This window comes from Dermacentor andersoni, chromosome 9 (genome assembly GCF_023375885.2).
Source record: "Dermacentor andersoni chromosome 9, qqDerAnde1_hic_scaffold, whole genome shotgun sequence".
NCBI classification, from domain to species: Eukaryota; Metazoa; Arthropoda; class Arachnida; order Ixodida; family Ixodidae; genus Dermacentor; species Dermacentor andersoni.
Window position 1 is genome coordinate 54,737,550 of NC_092822.1, and position 24,064 is coordinate 54,761,613.

Genomic DNA, 24,064 nt, shown 5'->3' on the forward strand with positions numbered 1-24,064 from the left:
CCCTCGATCTGAAAGGACACTACGCTTCTCGAGAATTGTCGGAAAGCGTCAATGAAGAGTCGCGACTATTTCTGTCCACGAGCTGGCGCTGTCGTCAACTCTCTTGAGTCTTGAGTCTACGTGGAGTGTTGAGAGGGGGGGAACGTTCTAGAATGCGGTGGTCAATCACGTTCCATTAAACTTAAAGCTCGAGTGATGTGTATATATATATATATATATATATATATATATATATATATATATATATATATATATATATATATATATATATATATATATATATATATGTATATATATATATATATATATATATATATATTATTAAGTAACTTTATAATAATAATAAGTTTAAATAACAATAAATATGTGGAACTATGTTCCAATGAAATGGGCACTCTTATCCGGACCTGTGTTATAAATACGGGTACCTGTTACCCGGAGCATTATTCCACACAACTTAAACTGGAACCATGTTTCAGCGTGAGGATTCGATATGTACAGGTATTCACAGCTGATTTTCAAATTAAGCTGCGTATTACAGCGACGAAAAACGATTCCTAGTTTGTGCAAACAATGTAAGACTCTGCGACGTCACGGCACCCTGTCGCAGAAATATCAAGATGTCGTCGTCACTTTACTCGTTCGCGTTCGCCTCCTGTCTATCATCTCATTTCTCGGTTCGTGTTAACATTGATCTACTTTGTTTTTCCCCAAAAGCGCTATATGCGAATGTACCTTTACTTCATGACTTTTTTTTATCGTCCCGTGAAATACCAATTATGAAACTACATGTGTTGCCTGCGTGTCCTTTAATGATTTGCGCGCAATTGCTGAAAACGCCCGCAAGCAGTGCTACTGAATCTTCCTTTTTCCTCTCGCTTTCTACTTGAATTCCCGTTACATCGGTGACTATGAGCGTTATACAAAAAAATCGGGAGTCTGTATTTCGGGATGGCAAGCAATGCCCAATGCCCCATTCTTTGGCTGTTGCTTGACGCAAGTTTTAACAGCTGCTGCGCATATAAATAACGTGATGCTCTCGAAGTGGCGCAAGCTTTGTGTATTCACGTCGGCACCGAGCTTTGTGCTTTCCTTCCTTCTTTTTCCCTGCTCCTCCTTCACGACGTCGGTTCATGAATGTGGAAGCTGTTTCAGCATGGTTGCGCGGACAAGTCGCCCAGTATTCAGCGTTGTTTTACTTCTGGGAACTGTAACTTTTTTTCTTGTTGTTGTAGTTCGCGGGGCCCTCAATTTTATTCATCTAGTCCCGGCACCACACCGTGCTATTCTGCCCTCAAGTGACGCAACTTTTTTTTGGCGTTTTAAATTCTCTGTTGTTTATGTTGTCGTTGTTGTCAGTCGAGATGCAGGTTCGTTCCATTCTTCCCGCCGCAGCCCGCCTTTTCTTTGTCTCACCTGTGAAGGATTATCTTGATACGCGCCTACATTTTATCCCTCGTACGCAGACTAAATTCCAGGAAGCGAAATATTTTGCCTGCCTTATAAGGTACTGTGACTAATCTTTTATTCTTTCTCGTTTTAATGGAGCGTAAGCAAGGCTTCATGCATTTCACTTTCATGTCTTCTGTGCTGTATAATAGCGTGGCCTGTCCACACTGCGTTAAAGGCTGTATGATGCAGAAAAAAAAAAAAAGTCTCGAGTCGGTAGTTCATACAAAGGGCAGCTAAAGGACAAACCACTAAAGCCGGCGAGGTGTGACGTCAGAGGGGAAGGAGTAACGAAACGATGTTGTGATTGGATGGCTATATACAGGCGGCCGCCTGCCAACGCGGCTTTTTCTTCTGGCAACAAACTGTAACGTTGTGCGGGAAACATCGCACGCGAACAGCACATAATACTGACCGCTTTGCGAACAAGAGATGGTGATAGGCGTAGTCCACTTATCGGGTCCGAGTAGACGCAAGAAACTAGCCGGAATGCTATCCTGAACACTCTGTCTAAAACATGGCGGCTGTGACGTGTTTCCTATTTTTGCAATTTGCTTCCGGCGCCTTCAGTCCACATAAGCGTTGCCTTCGAGACTAGTTTCCGTAACTCCCAAGAAGCTGTATTTGGACGCCACCTACATTGCTCCAGGTTGCGAAATCATGCCACCTGCGCCGCCTCGTTACCACGGTTGCGAATCGCGATAGTCACGTGGTTTTGCGCCGCTTTGCGGTAATGGGTGTGCAACGCTGTGACTAAGATACCTGAGTTTTTTAATCGAGGAGTCGCAGCTTCGAAGCGCATTGTGGCTAACTTACGGATAAAACCGCGCGATTTCTTCCCGTTTCGTTGATTTCTTTTTGTTAATACAACGTTTTCTTCCTGCAGTGAAAGCGCCACGCGTCAGCGACCGTTTCCCTCAGTGAGTCGACATAGAAATGCTTACGCATTTAAAAGAAATAAATGAAGTTGAAATGCGTGAAAGGAGGCTTTAACTTGGAAGCTCTTATTAAAATGCCTGTGAACGGTGAACTAGAGAGAGAGAGAGAGAGAGAGCAGCTTGCGCACAGTGGAAGGTTCGTACCTAGTCTACACATGGTTCCCAAGACCTGTCGACTTGAGGTATTTCAAGACTGCTTCCGTGGCTTTCTGTGCCATCGAAGCGTACGACCAGGGTCCAAGGATCTTCATTACGGAGAAATAGCTCTTCTCAGTAACCAACGTAGGTGCACCGATTTGGCTGAAGTATATATTTTTTTCTTGTATTTAGGAAGTGAAAATCTAGCTTTGCCATGTGGATCTTCGCTTCACGCCATAAATGTCTATTATAAATTCCAAAAATTCGTAAAATAAGAAACATGAAGAATGGGGATTTGAACTTTGTAACTAAGCAACGAAAAAGTAAGAGACGATGTGGTAATTCACTAAACTGCACGTAATAATTCATCTAGAGCGGGAAAAAAAATAATGTGCTATATACCTCTCGGCAATATATACGACCAGTTCGTTAGTACGACTTTCGCAATGCCCTCGTAAGTATTCTGACCATTTCCCTGATCTGTACATTTATGTAACCCTTTCGTAGGCTTTAGATGCTCTAACAGATGCAGTTTACAGAAATGCGGCATTGATTTTGGTGCAGAGTTACAGATATGCAAACATTCCTTCTATTTTTCTCTTTTGTCAATTTTTGCGAATATTTGTAAAGCATTCAATAAAACTAAATCAAAGTTTTGCCTCTACATTTGCTAGAATTTAAGTTTCCTTCCTAAATGTAACAAATTTCATTCGAATCGGTTCAGCAGCCATCTAATGAGATCATTCATTGTTTTTATAGTAATAATAATAATAATAATAATAATAATAATAATAATAATAATCATGAACTCTAATGCTCTTTAACTTTCAGTAGGCGCAGCGACTAGCAGGAACCTAGCTGGTTCTAACTACTTACGTGTTAGATATTCTTGGATTGTAGCGCGACATGACATAGACGGTGTTGGGGTCTCGGTGCTGACGCCCGTTATTGCCAATGGGTCGCAAGCCCCAAGGGTAGCGTTGGCCTGGCGGCCTGGGGCACTGGAAGCATCCGAAGGTCCCGGCAAAGCATGAGAAGACTGGTAACAGAACAACTTGTTTATTCTAACAACGCAAAAGAGCGGCCGGTCAGGTCGACCGGAGTGGAGAGACGGGAGAGCACGTAACTCAACAGTACAAATCGGAGCCTCTCTCCTGGCGTCCGGGGGCAGCTGCTCTTATACTCTCGGCGTCGCGGGCCAGAAGGAAGGTCACGGGATGAGCCCACGACACGGCGGAGCATGAGCCCACGACGGCGCGCACGGTCGAGCCGAGAGACCTGCTGAACCGAGTGTAGTGACGCATCGCCAACCCGCCGACGGACAGACCTGCTGGCTCCTCACTTGGGGAGCTCCGCTCCCCGGCTGCCGTGCTCTGACAAGCGTGGGCACACACACACACACGCACACACGAAGACACGTGGCACTGAAACACGCTTGGACACGCTTGGCGGGGAGGCGTTGCGGCGGCGTCGAACGGGCCAAAATGTCCGCCGCTTTGAACGAAGCCCCGGCGTCCGTTGCATCCGCGCCGGCATTACCGCGCGTTGTAGGCGAAACGTAACAGACCGCCCCGCCGGGGGAAGGAGATCCCGATGGTCAGGGGACTGCATCCGCTGTCCGGAGGGATGTCGCTCGATGATGCTCATAACCGAAGTCGGGCGTCCTTTGGCGTTTCTTGAGCGCAGCGCACAGAGAAGGCCTCGTTCTCACGTTCAGGTTCACACAGGACACTGCAAAGTGACTTCGGGAGAGTTGACATTTTTGTTCTCGTTTCCGGCAAGCGTTAGAACTACGCCGAAAGTCAACCGCTCAGTCAGCAAGCACGGCACAACCCTCACTAAGCCCTGCCAGGCTCTTTCCCCTTTTATACTGCTGCCTAGTTCCTTACAGTAGTTTAGCAGCACTCAGAACGCGTCCACAAATCGGAAAATTGCATTAGAAAGCACATCATCACTTTGAAACACTACACAAAAGCAATAAGTTAAAAATCCTGCCTCAGGAAGAAAAACATCCGTAACAAGCAATTTTGAGGCTGATTCCCACGTTAGGGGCTTCGACTTAAGCCATCGGCGTTACCGTTGAGACTCCCCTTTTTGTAACGTACCTCAAAGGAATATTGTTGCAAAGCGAGGCTCCAGCGCAGGAGGCGGCCATTTTTGGGAGAGATGGTCTGCAGCCATTGGAGAGGGCAATGATCCGTCTCAATGATAAACCTCGAGCCAGCTAGGTAACATGACAATTTCTGAACGGCCCACACGATACACGCACACTCTTTCTCGGTGGCGCTATACGCCTGCTCACGACTCGTCAGCTTACGACTAGCATACAGGACGGGGTGTTCTACTTCTCCATTTTCCCGTTGGCACAGTACAACGCCCATGCCTCGCTCACTAGCATCACACTGAACAACGAACCCTTTTGTGTAGTCGGGCGATCGTAGCACAGGCTGGCTTGTTAGGGCGCTCTTTAGGGCGCTAAAAGCTCTTTCCTTTGTCTCATCCCAGACGACTGTTTGCGGCTCTGTCTTTCTTAGAGCATCCGTTAGGGGAGCCGCGATATCAGAGTACCTGGGGATGTACCTCTGATAGTAGCCGGCGACACCTAAGAACGACCGAATATCGGTCTTCGTGCGCGGTTGCGGGAAGTCTCGCACAGCGGCCACCTTTAATTCAGAGGGGCGGCGACGACCCCGACCAATCACGTGTCCGAGGTAGACAACCTCGGCCTGTGCTAACTGGCACTTGGGAGCCTTGACTGTCAAGCCCGCATCGCGCAGGCGGGTTAGCACTGCCCGCAAGTGCGCCATATGCTCAGGCCAGGATGCGGAGAATATCGCTACGTCGTCTAGATACGGTAAAGCGAATTCTTGCTGTCCCCGCAACACTTTATCCATGAGGCTTGAAAAGCAGTATGGCGCGTTCTTCAAACCAAAACTCAAAACTTTAGGACGGAATGTCCCCATTGGTGAAATGAACGCCGCATACCTACTAGCCTCTTCTGTAAGTGGAACCTGCCAATAACCCCTGACAAGATCTAGGGTGGAAATAAACTGAGCGCTACTCACTCTCTCAAGGCGCTCCTCGATGTTAGGGATCGGATAAATTTGATCCTTAGTGACGGAATTAAGCCTGCGGTAGTCGACGCAAGGACGAGGTTCCTTGCCCGGTACCTCAACTAAAATCAAAGGGGAGGTATAATCACTCTCACCCGCTTCAATAACACCGAGCTGTAGCATTTTCGTTACCTCAGCCTCTATAATATCGCTCTGGCGGGGTGACACCCGGTACGCCTTAGATCGTACTGGCTCTGGGGAGGTAAGTTCTATGTCATGAGTAAGGACAGAAGTCCTACCAGGCCTCTCAGAGAACAGACCTTGAAACTCTTGTAAGAGCTGGTGTAGTTCGGTTTTCTGCTCAGGCGACAGCGATGCTTTACTTATTAAGTCACTAATGACTTGATCGGTGTCTTTCCTGTTCGTCACTGAGCCTAGTCCCGGAAGCTCGACCGGAAGCTCTTCTAACTTTCCCGTGTCGGGATTTTCCTCTCCAGTATCTGGTGCCTTTAACGCTACAGGCTCAATTTTATTCAGTTCGGGCGTGCTCTGAATACCAGCTTGCTGCGCCTCTGACCCTTTCTCATCGTTCAACAACGTCGGTCCCGCAACTACCGCCTTTGCAGCGAGCTCCCGAACCTTCGATCTGGTTAAGGCCTGAACGCTAGCCTCACCAAACAAAAGCCCCTTCTCGCGCAGGAGGTGATCGGACCTGTTCGAAAATAAGTACGGGTACTGGGGCGGCAGCATAGATGACACTGCGGCCTCCGTCTCAAGTGCTCCGAAAGGTCCTTCAATAAGCACTTTTGCTACCGGCAGACACACGCTATGAGCTTCCACTGCTTGCTTGATCCATGCGCACTCGCCCGTGAACATATCGGGTTCTACGTAAGAGGGGTGAACTACATCCATCGTAGCTGCGGAATCGCGAAGCACTCGGCACTCTTTCCCGTTCACGAGGAGGTCTCGCATGTAAGGCTCGAGAAGCTTGATGTTCTCGTCAGTGCTGCATAATGACAAAAACACGACTTTTGGTTTTGTTTCTGGACACTGCGCCGAAAAGTGACCCGGCTTCTGGCACGTATAACAAACGCGCGCTTGCTTCGTCTCGAACCGCTTTCTGCGTTCGGCTTCGGCTGCCGCCGTCTCCTCACGTTCGGTCGGACACTGCGCCGAAAAGTGACCCGGCTTCTGGCACGTATAACACACGCGCGCTCGCCTCGTCTCGAACCGCTTTCTCATGGGCGTGAACTTCGGCCTCTCAAACTTGGAGCCAAATTCACCCTTTTGACCGTCCTTAGCTCCGCGAGCCCGACGCGTCACAAACTCCTTGGCTAACTCAGCGGCTCTAGCCACCGTACTAACGTCTGGCCTATCCAAGACCCAGTACCGCACGTTCTCAGGTAACCGACTATAAAACTGTTCTAGCCCGAAACACTGCAGAACTTTCTCGTGGTCACCAAACGCTTTCTCTTCTTTGAGCCACTCCTGCATGTTTGACATAAGCCTGTACGCAAACTCTGTATATGACTCACTTTTGCCTTTCTCATTTTCCCGAAACTTCCGACGGAACGCCTCCGCTGACAGCCGGTACTTTTTTAGCAGACTCGATTTCACTTTGTCGAAATCCTCTGCCTCCTCTCTCTCCAAGCGAGCGACTACGTCGGCCGCCTCGCCGGGTAGCAAAGTGAGCAAGCGCTGAGGCCACGTTTCCCGAGAGAACCCCTGCTTCTCGCACGTTCGCTCAAAGTTAACCAGGAACAAACCAATGTCCTCTCCAAGCTTAAACGGCCGCATCAGGTCAGTCATTTTGAACAATACTCGTTCTCCTGCACCGTGTGCCTGACTTCCATTACGAGCGCGTTCCATCTCTAACTCGAGACGCTTCATTTCCAAAGCGTGTTGACGGTCGCGCTCTTCTTTTTCTTTCTCTTTTTGTTCTTTAAGTTCGCGCTCCTGTCTTTTTGCCCGCTCCTCAATGGTCTCAAGGCAATCCGACAGCTCGTCATCCTCAGCTTCTAACTCAAGAATAGCCCTTAGCAGTTCTGGTTTTCTGAGTTTGTCTGAGACATCCAGACCCAACTCTCTTGCAAGCTCCAGCAATATCGGTTTGCGCAACGACTTCAAATCCATGGCTGCTCTGAATGCTGCTTTCTCTACTGCCTACTATTGTCTTGCCGCAAACTAACCCGGCAGCAACGACAACCACAATTACCAGCTCTGTTTCTGACACTAACAAAAGCCTGGCAAAACTCAGAAGAAGAAAGTCCCGCACTCACCAAACCTCGCAGCCAAGAATTCCGCGCAGTCGTTCCGCTGCAGGCAACCAGTCATCACAAAGGGCTCGTTGCACTGCTCCCGGATGGTCGTTGTGCTGCTCAGCATACAGTCAACCGCATCTCTTCGCTGCTGGCCTCCGTTGTCGCGATCTCACCGCTGGCAACCAGATGTTGGGGTCTCGGTGCTGACGCCCGTTATTGCCAATGGGTCGCAAGCCCCAAGGGTAGCGTTGGCCTGGCGGCCTGGGGCACTGGAAGCATCCGAAGGTCCCGGCAAAGCATGAGAAGACTGGTAACAGAACAACTTGTTTATTCTAACAACGCAAAAGAGCGGCCGGTCAGGTCGACCGGAGTGGAGAGACGGGAGAGCACGTAACTCAACAGTACAAATCGGAGCCTCTCTCCTGGCGTCCGGGGGCAGCTGCTCTTATACTCTCGGCGTCGCGGGCCAGAAGGAAGGTCACGGGATGAGCCCACGACACGGCGGAGCATGAGCCCACGACGGCGCGCACGGTCGAGCCGAGAGACCTGCTGAACCGAGTGTAGTGACGCATCGCCAACCCGCCGACGGACAGACCTGCTGGCTCCTCACTTGGGGAGCTCCGCTCCCCGGCTGCCGTGCTCTGACAAGCGTGGGCACACACACACACACGCACACACGAAGACACGTGGCACTGAAACACGCTTGGACACGCTTGGCGGGGAGGCGTTGCGGCGGCGTCGAACGGGCCAAAATGTCCGCCGCTTTGAACGAAGCCCCGGCGTCCGTTGCATCCGCGCCGGCATTACCGCGCGTTGTAGGCGAAACGTAATAACGGGGACTAGAAGCAGACAGGGCGAGCGCTTCTAGTCTCTGTATCATTTCGCGCTAAAATCCAAGAACATGTTACCATACCAACTCGCCCAACTTTCTATCCTTTTACTTACGTCTTACCATATCGCAATACACCATTCTGCATATCTGTTTTATCTCCTCAAGTTACCCATTTCCGTGATCATTCCTTACTCACCTTCCCCATACTTTTCTTTCGGCTCTTTCTTGCTTATCAGTTAACGTTCTTATTGGTTTTGAACTGAATCGGAAAAGGATAGGTCGACCTCCAACTGACGATTGTTCCCGTGTTTGCGGTTCCTGGAGCCCTTGGAGAAAGCACAGATCTGAGCGTAACTTCTCTGTGTGTTCTTTGGTGTCTGTCTATGTGCTCACTTAATTACTGAAGTGTGTATATGTTCGTGTGTGCTCGTGCGTTGAACGCGAAACGCTTACAAAAGTGCTTAGTTTTTTGAGTACGCAAAGCAGCCTGAGGACGTTACTTCCAAAACATATACGGCGTGCATGCGACAAAATGGTATTTTGCACTTTAATGCAACGAACAAAAAAAAAAAAGAAGATCAGTAACGCGTGCTATTCTCGGAAAAGGCCGCGTGTGTTGAACATCGCCTGGTTCTGCTTTCTTTATTTCACTCTAAGATTGGGCTGCCTCCACCAGATGACACATTCCGACTTGGCCTGCATTATAAACGACGCTGTTAAACAATTAGGATTCCGGGGTTGTGCCGGGTCTCAAAACCACGATCCCGTTTATGAGACACGCCTTAGGAGGGGAGGGGGGGGGCAGAGGGGGGACTCCGGATTAATTTTGACCACCTGGGGTTTCGTTAAGGCGCACCTAATGCACGATACACGGGCGCGTCCTTGCATGTCGCCCCCCATCGAAACGCTGGCGCCGCGGTCGAACCCACGACCTCGAGCTCAGAAGCACAATGCAATAGCCACTGTAAGCCATCGCGGCGGTTGCTTCGACATTCCAACTAGAAAGCCTTCAGATGTACGGCATTCTGCTTCAGGGTTCCTTAGAGTACGCCACTACGGCGGGTATGCGCGATGCAGGCAAAGGGCGCACCAGTGCATGAATCTCGACGACGATCACACTCTCAACTATCTTAAGGCGCCAAAAACAACACACAGCGCACAATGGAAGACGAAGGGACAGATTTCTTTTCAAAAAACACATACATATACACGTGTTTTTTTTTTTTTTTTTTTTTTTTTTGGTAATGCGTATAAATATAAGGCAGTTGTGAGTGGCGCCCAGTCCCGTCGTATTTCCTTGTGTGCTGTGTGTTGTTTTTTGCCTTAAAATAGTTCGCACGAATCGATAGCAACTTGCCCAACAAGAAGTTCTCTTGGGTGATCACACATATTCCCAATCAAATTTCTCGTCGCTAAAACGCAAGAGCAGTGACAGCGCGTTATGCGTTTTGTGTAATAGGAGTCGCTGTTAAATGATGAAATAATGTCTATTGTTTTGCAATCAAATAAAATTGTTTCTAAGACGCTTTTCTTTCTTTCTTTTATTTTTCTTTATTGCTTCCTCCTGCTGCTTCAGAGAGCGGTATAGCCGCCTCCGGTATTTTTACCTTTCGCCCGCGTGGCCTTTCCCTCTGCGCCTGTGAAAAACTCGGCGAGGACAATCGGCGAATCATTTGTTCGTCACCACCCTGCTACATTTCTGTCTCACACGTCCGTGCATGCCCAATCAGACGGGAATCGCAGCGCTTGGCGCCGTGTCTTTCCTTATCGCGTCGCCTTCTTATCGAAGCCCACGCGGTGTTTCGTGCGCTAAGGATGCAGCTGCGAATCATATCTGGGCTCGGCTGCAGGTGTTTATCTGTGGCTGTATTACAATGTCGTTTGCGTACTGCATTGCTTAACACGCCACGTACGCCGCTGCCGCCGTATCGAGGATTGACACGGGGAGGACTGGATGTTTGCTCTTTATCGGGACCTTTTTGTTTAGCCGTTATTTTTGCACGTTCCTCTCTCTCTCTCTTGTCTATCTGTCTGTCTCTGTCTCTCGTTCTCCCTTTTTTTTCTTGTTTCCTTTTCTTTATTTTTTTTGTTCGCTGCACTTGGTTTTACAAATTTATCAGCTCATGAAGCGCACTAAGTGCGGCCGCACGGCGAAGGCGAATAAAGGAATAGCCAATCGCTCTCTATCTGCTCCCCTCGCTTCAATGTTGCGCGTTCTTCTTGCAGATGTTGGCGTGCCAACATGCCGATAGCAGCATGTAGGCCGCACCGAACGCCGCTATCATCGCTGTACTGTGGCCACGAGCCGGCGCCAGCGAACGACATTTCGTCGTTCGTGGTGGCCGTCACCTCGGACTTGACCGTTGCGAAGGTCGCCGTGCTGATCTCACGCTCTAAGCCAAGCAACCCCCCCCCCCCCCCCCCGCCACCGCTTCCCTTCCCTTTCCGGTCTCGGAGATTGCTTTCTTTTGTTTCGCGGCTCTTGGGGGAAACAAAAAATTGCGAGCGTGGAAGCCACGAGAACCGGGCGCGTTGTGTAATTCTCAGCTCTTTCATGTATGTGGTGCTGTTGTCGGGCGCGTGGTCAAGGTGACTGAATAATTCATTCAATCGGTAATCCATTCATTGGCGGGCTGGTTAATTCGTTTCTGGGCCGACTCTTTGTTTCTCCGATTCATGAATAAACACGTTTATTTATTTATTTATTTATTTATTTATTTATTTATTTATTTATTCCCGCAAGACGGCGCTAGAACAGCTGTGGTTGGGTTGACCCGTAGTGTTATCCCATGGCACGAAAATTAGCTTACGAGTCATCGTGGGCAATCATCGTTGGTTACCGAAATGCCACGAAGGGTCAAATTACAAAACTACCGCTTAATCAGAGGTGTTCCGTGGCTACACGTAGCCGATGTATTCCGTTCGCTTGTCGAATAAGCACTTGCGCGTCTCGCTGACGTTGAGAACGTCAGAGGAAAACGAACGTCTTCTGGCCAATTTCCAAAATTATTTCATTGTTTCAAATGGCAGCGTCTCCTTGTCTTTATTCTTGGAATTTCGCGCACCAACATGCATGCACATGCGGAGCATGCAAAAGTCAGGGAGGTTAACCGGAAGGTAGATATCCATTTTGCTACCCTGCACTGGGAAAGGAGGACTGGGAAAGGGAGATAGAAAGATAAAGAAAAGAAGAAAAGACGCACCAGCCGAAGAAAGTAGCTGTACCAGTATTTTTTGTTCACTACCGATTACACATACACACCCTTCCTACATGTTAGTCTTTTCTTGAAATTTCCCGGTTTTCTTTAGTCGAAGTTAGCTGGCCTTTTCTTATTTCTATGCATGTAGGAGGGTATTTCTATTGTTGTCAGTTCGATTGGGTGGGTCACTTCTTTAATCCCTATGCTACGCGCAGTTTAAATGCATTCAGTTCGTGACGCGTAGAAAAATACACATTGTTAATAAGAAGACAATATGTGCGTGCTTGCGTGTGTCAATATTATCTAACATATGCTCTTTGACGTTACATGGGGTCAGGTGGGTTGTGGTGCTGGAGGCCTAGTCGAGAGTGTCTGATATCAATACCTTTCATGAGCACCATGACAATCATGGGTATTTATGAATTGTGAAGCAATCTGCGATAAACGAAAATTAGGCGTTTAAGACGCCAACGGCTCGCCTGTCGTTCGCAAGCTTACAGCTGAAGTAAAATTTCAAGCTTAAAGCGGTAAATGCTATCCCTGTGTGAATTGAAGTACAAAAATTGATTGAAAATGGTTCGAATTTACCAAGCAAATTTAACAGAGAGAAGAGGAAGATGAGCTATCATGTGGCCCCACGGGAAACTAAAGATACCAGATCCAAACCCTTTTGCAGCTCAAGCCCACAACCGAAGGCCAGGAGGAAAGCATGTGAACGTTCGACATGTCGAAAAGAAGCTTTCGCAGGCATTTTTTTTCTGTGCATTAGAAAGCGCAAACAGAAAGAATAGCACCTACTTAAGAAGGAAAGAAAGAAAAAAAAGTTTCGTCGTGAAACAAGCACAGAATGATCGGCTGCGGAACAGACCAATACAAAGAAAATCGGAACGGCAGTATCAGTACCTGCCGTTCAGTACGGCCGTGGCCGCTGCCGCAAGGAGCCGGCATTCTCAGTTTTATTGACAAACAAACAAAGGGCATATCACTCACATGTCTGACACTTGCCATAGGCCTACTGCATTGAAAGGCCATAAGCGTTAATAAAATTCCCTGGCAAGCGACAAATCACGTGCTCTCATACAAAACCTAGCGCTAAGAGTTTTCCGGCTTGGTGTAAGCGAAGGCCTTGCGCTGTTGCGTTAAACTTCTCCTAATAACATACGAGGGCTTCTTGCCGTGCGTTGATGAGACGGAGTGAATGTTCAGTGTGTTTGGAACACCATTAACTTTGTCCTCGGTTTGCTTTCTTTCATGTTCGCCCGGATGATCTGCCAGGCGCCGCTGGATTTCTGCAGCTTGGCTGTGAGTAAAACGCTTTCTCTCCTCCACAATTTTCCAGTGGGAGCAAGTTGTTCGGCCCGACCTTGGACCACATTGGTCGTGGCCAACCAGGGATTTCTTTGGCCAGACTTGACAAAGTGGACTGCGCGAACTTAGGTGCACTTCGGCGCAGCGTTGGCCGAATATCGTGTGTTTATTTCTTGCAGAACTGTAGCTTTTACCACAAGGATTCACGAGAAGGTCTACGTGGTCCCACTGGACACTGTTAAGAGACCCGCCTTACACTATTGCCACTACTGGTAGCCCACATCAAATGCATCAGTAGGTCCAGACGAGTGGACTTCACCACCAAGACCTGGAACTCAAGTGTGCTCCGACAGCGACGACTCCGATTAAGAGTCATTAACGAATGAAGTTCGTCTCTCTTTCTCTATTTGATGGCTCATACAAGGACCTGCTGTCGCATGCATCATAACGCTGACTGCTACTTAAGACAAAACATCAACATTTCTCATACGGCTGTGCAAATGCAGTAAATGTGAACCTTCCAAGCTTGAAGCATAACACCCCGGCTAACGCAGTCTGAGATAAATTGGAGTTGATGAAACGTTAACTATAACGAAAACACTGGTCATAAGATTTGCGATGAGCGGCTCTGTTTGTTGATATACCTTAGTGCAGGGCCTGATCAGCTGCAGGTTCACGCCAAGAACTTGCGCCAATCTTTCTGCTTTCTTTTGAAGTAACGTGTGTGATGTCTTACAAGTACCACGTTGCGTTCTTCTGCGGTACCAATTTAGCATGATCTCTCTTTCTCTGCTTCGAGTTGGTTAATATCAACGTCGCTGTGCGAACTGCTAGCCTCCTGGTTAGCTGAGATCGTAGAGCGACCGGCCCGGAAAGTCGTTGGCATCGGGTTCGATTCCCGAACCAGGACAAGCTTTACTTCAACTGCGAAGCTTTGTCTCTGAAGCCCGTATTGGATTTCCCTTATAGCTTCATGCTGCAGTCGAGTGGGTGACAACTTTTCCTTGATCTAACCTTCCTTTACCTTGCGGGCTCCCGCAGAACCCATTTACAATACGCGTGTACTACAAAGCCGCTGATCCAAAGTGCTTCTTCGCTGGCTTCTTCCGACGAAAAATAAACATATGCATGGTGTCACTAAAGAGGGTAATTCATTGGCAAAAGCTACCATGCCTGCTGCACGCGGGCATCTTCTTTTACTTTTTGCGACCTTATTGATCCATGTCCTGCTCGAGTGCGCCTGGCATTTCAAAGCATTTTTCATGTTGTGTAGGTTTCGAATCGCTGCAGGCAGAAAGATTGCTAAAAACGCGGGCAGTCGTCCCCAGAAGTCAAATGCAGAAGGAATTTACATTCGAAGCGCCTGCGTTGCACGTGTAAACAAGACGGCAGAACGCAAAGTGCAGCAAGTGAACGCTATCGAAAAGGTCGTTTTGTTTTGCCAGCCATGTAGAGATATATGTAAAGCAGCGGCCTACTTCGCGCCTTCAAGGACTCGTCTTGTCGAAAACAAGAGGCGAAAGTGCAACGGCCACCCATGCGCTGCCGCGTTTGTGGAAGACAGTCCACATACGTACGTTCCGGCACTTGTAGATCGAGTACAAGTTTGAACGCGAACGAACTGAGAAGCATTCCGGCATAAGCCATTTCAGGATGACTGTCGACGTTAGTGCGATTAGCATTGAAGCAATGCAGCGAAACTCCATATTGCCACCACAGAAACGCGTCATGTATGAGGCGCGTACTGCAGTTGGGCTCCGCTGTTGCGCTTCCCTCTGGACACACTGCGCCATCTAGCGGTGCCATCATGAAGCCCGCGCATGGCGCGGGACTCAGCATATATCTATGAGGCGGGTTCGATTCCGTCCATCACCGGATATATTTTAAAGGGAACCTGAACCACTTCTTATCGAAGTCGAGAAACGCATTTGACGTTAAAACATACCATTTCAGAAATACTGTGCTGCAAAAAGTACTTCAATGCGCATAGTAGGAGAGAAGTTATTGGCAACCAGAGATCGCCTGTGGTCCCCTTCTCGGTGCTCCCGGTCCTTCTCCAGTGCCTTGCACTGCGAAGGCTGCGGCGGAGTGGGGACGCGTCCACAACGCTCCACCGACTGAACGTCACCCGTGGCGCGCAGTTCAAATTTGATTTTGAATGTTGACATACACGCCACCAGTTCGATTTTGGCGCTACGACGCGCCTAACTCAGAGGCTTTGCCTCGGCTTACGATTGAGTTCGCGGTGTCTCATCCCTTTGATGTGCCACAGTGTACTAGATACCAGCTACGCGCGGCTGTTTTCGCACCGAGTGGCATGAGTAGCACTAGCACATTTTCTTTCGCACTTACGTCTACGACCACCACACAACCACGCCCTTCGCGTGTGTCAATGTGTGTGTATTTTTTAACCCTTTCCTCTCTGTCCTCTTTCTAACCCCTATCTCCCAACCCCAGTGTAGGATAGCGAACCGGAGACTAATATCTGGTTAACCTCCATGCCTTTCCTGTTCATCTCTCTCTCTCTCTCTCTCGGGGCTTGAACATACATCGAGCACATAGGCTAAGCGATGGATGCCCCACTCCGGACTCGCATTGAAAGGATTCCTAATGTAACGAACTTCGACCGTAATGGCGACACACCTCGAGGGTGTGCAACTCGGGGAGCAGACGACCTGTTCGTCAAATGTTGGCGCTCAGGCCTTAGGTCACGTCCCCCATAGATACCAATCAGAGCACGCTGTTGTCCTCAGCGAGCGCGCTCGTCGCGGCACCACGCGGCGGCCGCGGTATTTACGCTACGCTGCAGACGCAGCTACGTGCGACTGTAGTGCCTATGTGCACCACACGGCTGGAGTGCGTGCTCGCGATCGCGTGCTCCAGTCTGACCGTGCTATTTGGTGCGCACCAGCTTTGTCTTACGCCAACTGTACCGACGGACAGTAGCCAGATACAAATTGCGCATTTTGCGCAATGGCTCAATACGAAGCGAAGTCCGCCAAGGCTTCTAGCCAGGAACGGCCAGGAGCGAACGTGCGCTCGCAAGCGTACGTCTGGTCCGACCCGAAGTTTCGCACTGTTCGGGAATAATTGAGTGTTCAAAACTACCGAAAAATTAGCGAGACCCGTCGGCTACGACATTGATAAGCAGTGTGGTCAAAGTTTTATTCCTGTGCGGGCTGGCGCGGCCGAGCATTAGCGAACGATAATCGGCGATAGTACGATCAGTACGATAGTCGTACTTCGGGAACTATGTGATTCCCATCGAAGTTCGAAACGCAGATTTTCGCCGACTTCAGCTTGTTCGTTAGACGGCGTCAACAAAAATACTCGGTAACAGTAGGAAGAAGCTCACTGATCCAAACGCCCTTCTTGATTGATTTCGGCGATTGTCCAATAGTAGCCGCGTGTGGCAGTCTGCTGTATGACAACATATAGCAGCCGGCAAACAGTGAGGGAGAGGGCTTCTGTTCAAAAGATAGCGTTTGAAAAAAAGGTGACTTCGCGCTCCACTGGCGAGCTCGATGCGTTGCGTACGACTGAAAAATTTGGCTGAGATGTTCATGGGAGCGTACGTTGTCCGCTGATGGTGTTTTTTTTCAACAATCCCGATGAGCGGTTCATGACCCCTTCAAGGGGTTTTCTTTTTTGTCATTGAAGAACTGCACATATCCAGGGGCGCACAGCTACCGACCCAAGCTGGCGTCAAAGAGATTTGTTGAAGAGTTGCGCATACCCTGCGGTACATGCCCAGCGATCCAAGTTGGCGTCAAGGAGGTTCATTGAAGAGCGGCAGATACCCATAAACTCGAGTTGGCGTGAAATAGGTGACATGCAGACACACATACATTCCGCACACTTGCTGAAGTTCCCACAGAATGCTAATCGCATCGAAATGTGTCTAACGGTTGGTTTCGAGCACAGTTCCGTCAGCACGTCGGTCCGATGCTCTAACCATTAGACCACGGACTCCATAGTGACCTAAGTTGACATGAAAGAGATTAGATCCGTAGATACCGAAAAGTCTGTGAAGTGTCCTAAGAATGCCAATCGCATTTACAAAGAAAAGGTGGACTCTAATCCAAGCTGTGAAGGTGGTTGGCCAGAGAAGCTGTGGTATCCCTGATCCGATAGACCAATGTGGCATAGCCTTGAACTGGGTCTTGCCAAGCCTCAGCACAACGCCGTTTTGCGTATTGATGTTGCTGTTCCTGTCGCCGCTCATCGGGTTCACACTACCTTTCGGGAGTCCTAGCTATGCGTGGCCTTTCCATAGCGCTATCAGAATACAAATGAAAATCAGTTGTTAGGCGGGTTCTTTTACATATGAAAGCGTAGTTACGTCACTCGCTGCTTCGTTTGCTACAGTGGCCGCTTCCAGGTGAGTGCAGCTTATTCAACCGTAATTTTTACCGGGAAGGGCTTGCGGCGAACGCTACGCACGAAGGCGAGCTCTCTGGTTCTTTTTCTGCTTTCCCCCGCACGGCCGGAGCCGCCGCTGCCGCGGATTGGTTCAGTTTTTGGATGCGGAGACGAAGAAATCCAGGAATCCTATAGTCATATACAGCTTCGCTGTAAAAAGTGACCTCGAATTCGTTCATTGAAGTGGATGCATTGAAACCGAGCAAGAACTATGGTATACACCTACGCAGTTGCTCAACTGAAGAGAATGTTTCATGCTTCTGTCGTCGCTATCGGCGCAGCTGCTTTTGCTTTTGACAAGACAACAGCGAAGTTGTGCAGGTGTATCTGTCTGCCCGTTTTTCAGCTACACTGGCGCAAACAACGGTAGCGAGTAAATGCTGTACTTGTCCGTTCACCGATCACAGGTGTCATTCCGTGATGTATGTATGTCCATTCAAGGGGAACGCTGTTCCAGCTGTCATTTAGGCTGGTTGCAATCCTCTTGCCAAATTCACACACTGGTCGCCGGGTGTTCATCTGCGCAGTGTCGGTCATAAGTGCGAGAATGCGCGAGACCCTCTTTCACACCATTTCCATGCAAATCAAGGCAGGCATGAAGATAAAGGAAATTGTTGCGCATTGCATAGAAATCTTTGTTTTACATAGATTACATCGTATAAGTTCGATATGTATACCTTCTTTGTAAGTTATTGGGCTGAACAGGAGCAACAACGACGGTCAGCGAAAGCCCAGCGGGTTCACAAGGGAGGCATTCGCTTTAAAAAAATAATAATAAATTGGACGTCAGTTTCGCTCCAAGGCGAAGCATTGAAAACGACAGCAAGGTTTACAACATTGTGCTCGGGCTACTCACTTCGAGTTCTAACAATACACGGAAGGGACATGGAGTGACACAACTGCTAGTTTTCCAGCAAGAACAGCGTCCTAGAAGATGACAGGCGCTTCATAACGCTTGTGTGATCAAGAACGCCGGCAGCGCGCGTTACCGGCATCGCAGCTCGATGCATGCACCTCGCACCTCGGGCACGCGTTGCTCGGAGTAGCATATTCAAATGCGTACTCATTTCTTATCGGAATGCCCAACAGCGCAATTTGTGACTTCTGCGGCTGCACCGAAACAAACGCGCACCTCCAAAGTCGCAAGGAGCAGCCCTCTCAGCCACTCTAGACCAACTGGACAAGCGCCCAATAACGGAAAACCACACCCTTGAAAACTGGCCTACGCGAACATCAGCGCGAGCCGCTATGAAGGCACTGCTTTGCTATTTAAAAGACACCGGACTTTGTGACAAATTGTGACTGTAGACTGTGTGACATAGGATGGGATGGTGACACTGTGTAACACTAGGAGCACCTTCACAGACTGCGTGACATTGCCCACAGAAACAGTTCTGTATCTTATGTGTGTGTGTGGGGGGGGGGGGGGGGCAGTTTTCTTTTATTTCATTCTTTTTCTCTCTCTCACCTATCACATCCCTTTGCTCTTCCCCTGGTACAGGGTAGCCAACCGTAAATAATGTCTGGTTAACCTCCCCGTCTTTTCTTTGCCTCTCTCTCTCGGGCACGCCTGATGAGACCCGAACCGGAAACCGTTGGCTTCTGTCGGCGCACAATGAAAATATTAGGTACATTTCGCTTTATGCCATGCTATCCGCACCGTGTTGCAGCGCTGTGTGAATAGCCCACAGCTCATCAGAACGTGTATGCACGAAGCGCTCGCGACAGCAGCGGAAGCCAGAACGTTGCACTAGCTCCGGCAGAGCGGATTAACCGAAGCAAAACAACGCGTCCACTTGGCTTCGCCGTTGTAGCAGTCAAAAGCACTGCTCGCCTCTTATAGAGGCCTTCCAACCCTCCACGAGTGGGCCAGGCGCGCGCATGCGCCGTCGATACCAGGACAGCACGACGGCGGCGACGACAGCAGCGATACTCGCCTCGATTGTCCCGCATAGTTGATATTGCAACGAAACGAGAGTTTGCAAATCGCAGAGCGTGCTGCGAAACCTGACCGTCGCGGAACGTGTCGTTCCCCGCTCGCCGCACGTATTCAGGCGTCGGCAGCGAGAAGCAGCCTCGATCAGCTTCACAAACAGCGGCGGCGACAAACAAGTCAAGCAAATGCGACCGCCGCTCGCCCGAAATGACGACCGCGCAGCCAGATCACCCGCGGAGTCGCGACCTCGGCGCCGCTGGCTTCGCTGTTCAGTTCGAGTTACGCGAGAACGGGACAAAAGAATTGCCGGCGTATACGTAAACAGATCAATCAAAGCCACGTACAACAATTACGTTTAGCTAAGCAAGGACGTCAAACTAGCACCTCTGCGCTCTTTCGCTTGCCGCTCGGTCTCTTTCTTTTTTTTTTTTTTTTCGTTTAACCTTTTCCCTGTTTCGCTTTTACTTGGTTTGCTTAGTTTCTCGCCTTAACACAGAAAAAAGAAAGACCATGTAACAACATCTCGTACTATCTTCTGCTGTTGCGTTCTCAGGATGGTGCCACGTATGCTCTATAGGAATCGATCCTGCACGATATGTTATTAACCGTAACGTATTGTAATAATAACGAAGCGCAGATAACAATTAAACAGAGTGACGACTGCCGCATTTCTCGTGCGCCTGCGAGCAGTTGTAGCAGACGTGCTCCATCTCAGTGCACTTCATATTTGTCAAGCTGTTTGTCAGGGTTGGCGGCTTACGATGCGTAACCATGGAAATCTAGTCGTGCATCGAATCTGCGCGAAGACGATTCAAAATCGTGGGAAATCTTAATAAGTGCGGGCACGTGCTCAAAATACCAGAGATGCCGTGACTAGCCTCCGTTGTTGATGCTGCAAAATCCTGAAGGACAAGAGAAAAAAAAAACGATAAATAATTGGGATAACTACGTAGGAAGAAAGGTATGCGGAAGCCATCGACAATGATCGTCGATGTAAGCGCATAGCCGGAAGCTTCCAGAAATTAATTCGCTTTATTAAGGAAATTAGGCTCTTGACTACGCATAATTATTGCAGTGAGCATATTGAGCTAGCATTTGTTGTTTCATTGCGTAATTCCGCAGAGAACGGAGCTTTACTTAGCATATCTATGGCTGCAGCGTAGGTGGCTGTACGTATTTAAGCCGATTTGTCATATGTGGGTTGTATCCTGCGGCGCGAGCGCTGCGCGGGAAGGGGGCTGCCATCCTCCTCTCCCGCCACACGTTCCCCTCTCCCGCAGCCTCCCCAGGGGGAGAGGGCGGCGTGAGAAGAGGAAGGCGGTCCATCCCGAGCGCTCCACCGCAGAGGTTACCGCGAAAGTACCGGCGCCTATAGCACTATGTATCAGTATTGTATAGTACTATATAGTACTATATAGGCGTTCGTCTTGCGCGTGCTCTTTGCGTCTGCGCCTTTGTGCGGTTAGTGAAACTGCCGCCACCTACCACAGCGAACACGGGCGAAAGAGCCAAATAAAGCTATTCACCTTGAAACGCCCACGTATGCGCGGCTATATATCTTGAAGAAATTTGCCTGATGTAACGCTTTCAGACCGTGCTGGTGTTTTATTCAGCGTAGTTTTACCATTGTTAAAACGTAGCTTTCTCCCGCATTTAATGTCACCGGACAATACGCTTTAGTGTATCCTTCCAGTGATCTATACCAATACCTTAAGCGGTGCGGGGGCGTCGCAAAAAAGTTGCGCATACATAGAGGAGCAAACGCGGCAGGCCGGGGACGCCTCGCAACTCTGCACCTACAAAGGCAATGTGACGTAACTCACGGAATTCACTGATGCTCACATCTCACACAATGCTTCGCAAAAACAATGATGGACTGCGGCTGCTATAGCAAACAATGCCTTGAAAATACAAAACGATGCCATGACGCCAAGCGGCGCCTTCGATGCACTTTCAAATATATAGGCTCTGTTCGCATAATGCTCGTGACGTCATGGCAAACCGTGCAGCGTTTGAGTCACCTCGCAGCAGCTGGAGGAAAGTTTGGTCTAACGCTGCAATAAAGAGCGAAGTTACAGAAATTTCGTACGAGAAAGTAACTCTTCCAAAGTTCTGCTACAGTGTGTGTTGCTTTTTTCCGCAGTCTGTGTACTAAATTTTCAAGCAGGGATCGTATGACTAGTCCCAGTATCTCGCAGTCTAATACAGTGAGAAAATAAAGGTATGCGCGCATGCGCATAACTGTATTGCCAGCACTGCTATTATACGGCGCATTTTGCATCTCAACGCGACAGCGTTTTGAAGCTGTGTTTAGAAAAAGTTTATTTCGACAAGAGACGATACGAACACTGAGTCACAATCACGGCACAATTTCACCGGTACGATAACATGTAAGAAACGAAACACAGCACGTTTTCCACGTAAGTAATGTCCGAGTCCTCACGCACCAACATATAAACACGTATACCCACAGAAAAGCACAGTTACACATAAACTAAATGCCATATGTACAAAATGATTTTCAATATATACAGTGTACACAATGGTTATGTACAATGATGATGTTTGTTTAGAAAAAGTTTATTTCAATGTTTTGAAGCTCACGTCGTAGAAAAACCGCCGTGTGCGTCGGACGTCCGTTTAGTGAAAATATTTTCGAACCACCCATACCCAGGCCCTCCACGTGGCGCAAGGTATTTACTGAACTAATTGAATTGCTCAAGCTAAAATACGTGGAAAAATCATGAACTATGACTTACACACAACCTACAGACTTGATAGCTCTCGTCTTGTAATTTGACTATACGAGAAAACATAATTCTGTTCCGCGAAAACTAAAAGAAACCCCCTTTCCAGCGTTTCTACCATTCACAAACCAGCCGCGGCGTCCGCCATTTGCGCGCACCGGCGCGCGGGTGTCTCGGGGGCCACGGAGTGGCGCGCCCGGTTCCTTGCAATACCTCCAGCTGGCGCTCGCCTCCGTCGCATCGCGGACCACTCAAGAGTCCGCGTTTCTAGAATTCGTGCACGGCGTTCGCGGCCAGCGTTTCCCGGTAAACATTACGCTTACATACGCTCCAGTAGCCGGGAAGCGTGAGAAGCAGTCAGGGACCTTTGAATGCTGTCGCGTTCCACTCTTAAAGGCGAAGCTTAAGCGTCCTCCATTTCTGTTTTATTTTTGAAAGGCCGGGTGGAAATCGAAACTTTAAGTTAGGATCCTTGTTTTTTTTTTCATCGTTTTTGTAGTTTCCTTTTTTCGTCAGAAAGAATGTCGCTCAAATCTCGTATATCCCGCTTGTGGCTTGGAATTACATTTTCAAAGGTGCGCATGTATCTCGTCGGAATGGCCGGCAGCTCTACTCAGTGACTTTTGCAAGTGCAGCGAAACAATAACGCACTTCGTTGCGAGTGCCTCCGTTTCATAATGGATGGATGGATGTTATGAGAGTCCCCTTTGGAACGGGGCGGTGGGTTGCGCCACCAAGCTCTTGCTACTATGCTGCCTAATATCCTACCTAGGTTAACCAATGAAAAAAGAAAAAAAAAACACTATGAACTACCGCGTCCAAACTTTCTGATCCCCTATTGCGAATTGTGCTTTTGTACGTCTCCGTCTTTTGTCGTTTCCCTACTTTTCTTCCACCAATTCTCCAATCGCCTCTTACTAATGTCTATTGCGGACCTGTTTGCTTTACCACTGCTCCCGCTGAACCCAAGGGCTTCAAGGAGGCCAGTGGTGCCTAAATCGACCGCTGGATAGACGTCTTCACATTCTAATAAAATATGCTCCGTCGTTTCCCTAGCTTTACCGCAGCAAGCACATGCTTCTTCTTCCTTCTTATATCTTGCTTTATAGGTGCGTGTTCTAAGGCATCCCGATCTCGCTTCGAAAAGTAATGAGCTTCCCTTTGAGTTATCATAAATGGTTTCTTTCCTGATTTCGTTTTTTCCTCTTAAGTAGTTACTCATGGCAGGTTTCTTTTCCATTGCCGCCACCCATGAGATTAATTCAGCCTCTCTGACTTTCCGCTTGACCTTGCTTGTTGCTGTGTTGTCCAGCCCACAGGCCGCATACTTGCATCCCAACGAAGTGCCAGCGCCCCCTGCCGCACATTCGGCGAGCTAAACAATCGGCCACTCTCGCGAAAGAAAAAAAAAAAAACTCATACGATGGCCTACACAAGCGACTAGGAAAGCAAAGTTGCGTCGCTTTTAAGTGAGACCATGTCGAGCGAGAAACTGCGCGACACTGTTTGTGACAGCGACGTTTTGTGCGACTATGTGACAACGGCGACCCGCCGTGGTTGCTTAGCGCCTTAGGCGTCCCGCTGCTAAAGACGAGGTCACGGGATCGAATCCCGGACGCCGCGGCCGCATTTCGATGCGGGGGAAATGCTAGAGCATCCGTGTACTCAGATTCAGGGGCACGTTAAAAAATCCCAGGTGGTACAAGTTATTCCGGAGTCGCCCTCTACCGCGTACGTGGTTTTGGCACGTAAAACCCCATAATTTAATTTATTTTATTTA

The 24,064-nt window shown here is 48.9% G+C and overlaps 1 protein-coding gene across 2 annotated transcripts in view; it reads left to right on the forward strand.

Moving 5' to 3' along the window:
* The window catches only part of FoxP (forkhead box transcription factor P), a 442,873-nt gene that overhangs the window by 253,266 nt on the left and 165,543 nt on the right, over positions 1-24,064 (forward strand). For both annotated transcript variants that reach the window (XM_050175910.2, XM_055069104.2), the window contains one exon: positions 13,147-13,173. The gene's annotated coding sequence lies outside the window, so the exon portion shown is untranslated. The remainder of the gene's footprint in view (positions 1-13,146; positions 13,174-24,064) is intronic.